We start from the raw sequence: 1,849 nt of genomic DNA, 5'->3' as shown, positions 1-1,849 counted from the left end.
CCGCAACCTCCGCCTCCTGGGTTCAGGCAATTCTCCTGCCTCAGCCTCCTGAGTAGCTGGGATTACAGGCACGCGCCACCATGCCCAGCTAATGTTTTTGTATTTTTAGTAGAGACGGGGTTTCATCATGTTGACCAGGATGGTCTCGATCTCTTGACCTCGTGATCCACCCGCCTCGGCCTCCCAAAGTGCTGGGATTACAGGCTTGAGCCACTGCGCCCGGCCACCTATACAACTCTTAATCAGGCCAATGTCTTTTGAGTTTTTAGATTTCTTATAAATAGCAATGACTATACATTTGTGTATGTGTATACACAGGTTATGTCTTAAAACTTTCATTCATGGCTAGAGCAAACAAATATAATGCTATACTCTGAAAGTGCCAGCAACTGTCCTAGCATTTTAACATATTAATTCATTCACATTCAAAACAATTCTGAGTGAGATACTATTAATTACCACCATGTTGCAAAGGAGGAAACTGAGGCCCAAAGAGACTATGCAATTTGTTCAAGTTCCTCCAGTTAGGAATTGGCAGATCCAGGCTTCTAAGCTTAGCAGTGGGGATCTGTAATCTGTGCTCTTAATCACTATGGCACACTACCTTGATCCAGGGAAGCCATCTTTGTTTTCTTCAATGCATTCCAAGTGCCTAGGACAATGCCTGGCACAGAATGGACACTCAATAAATCATTGCTGAATGAAATACAACAACCACCTACATACATGCCAGGGAAAAGTGTGAGTCTCCAGAATGTGTGCTTATTTGAGGCATTCTGTCCAACTCATGTCAGATACATGTGAAAACAATAAGGACTAAAAGTATTGAGAAAATGATGATGAGGCATTTAGCTGTGGAACAAACTAACAGCTAAGAGTGACTCTGAAAGACTCAGAGTAAAACGTGTAGCATGTGTAATCTGCCGGGACTATACCACCAATAAGCATCATCAGTAGCAAAGACAGCCATCAACCCAACAACTTGAGGGCTCAAGGGCTCACACACACTAATCCTGCGCACCAAGCAGTCCTGTTAATTAAAGAGGTCGCATGACAGGGAACATGAAGGCTAAGTACCATGGAAAATGCTGCTGCTGAAACGTTGCCCAAGACTAGGGTATTCTCAGAGGTTCAAAGCCCATTTGATCCGATACCTTGAAAGTGAGCAGGGAGGCAACGTGGGTAGCAGAGCTGTTGAGAAATTCCTTCACACCAGCAGAGTTCATCAAAGAGGGCAGGTTACCAATCTCAACACATTTGCAATGTAAATGAAACTATGCCTAAAAGATGCCTCAGTGCTTCTCAGCTCAGTTTCAAAGCTTAAAGAACCAACTTTCACCCTTTTTATGTGGAGATGTGTCTGGGTACTGCTTGCTTACTTTGGACTTAAGAAAAGGATTTATGAGTAGCCTTTAGGAACTTCTAAGCTGTGGGGCATCTGCATGGCCTGAGCCACCCTCCTTCCCGTTCTCTTAGATGCTAGGCGCTATCCTTAAATGTCTTCTAGGCAGTCCTTTACTTATGCCTTCCAGCAACCCTAGGTGTCAGGCACAACTACTATCCTGATTTTGTGAAGGAGAAAGGGGGCTTGAACAGAAATGGTTGATGAGGCAGGTTTCCATACCCAGGCCAATGCTGACTGATGGGTCCTGGCTGCTCAGGGAAGAGCTGGAATGATGCAGAAATCAGGGGGCGACACAGGTAATCTGCATTTGTCAGACCTGGGTGAAATTAGCTGTACAATCCTCTTTGTATCTTAGCATCTTCTGATCACATATCTAAATTCTACATATCTGGAGTATTCCTTTCCGTTCCTTAGGCTTTGTACTGACTGGCTCAGACTGAATAC

The 1,849-nt window shown here is 44.4% G+C and overlaps 1 protein-coding gene across 4 annotated transcripts in view; it reads right to left on the bottom strand.

Moving 5' to 3' along the window:
* TPP2 (tripeptidyl peptidase 2) overlaps positions 1 to 1,849 on the bottom strand; it is a 76,652-nt gene that overhangs the window by 4,967 nt on the left and 69,836 nt on the right. The gene's annotated exons all lie outside the window — the stretch shown is intronic.

Source organism: Cebus imitator, unplaced genomic scaffold (genome assembly GCF_001604975.1).
Source record: "Cebus imitator isolate Cc_AM_T3 unplaced genomic scaffold, Cebus_imitator-1.0 Scaffold14, whole genome shotgun sequence".
Taxonomy (NCBI): Eukaryota; Metazoa; Chordata; class Mammalia; order Primates; family Cebidae; genus Cebus; species Cebus imitator.
Note: the sequence above shows the minus strand (reverse complement) of the source record. Positions and strands in the feature narration are given on the sequence as shown.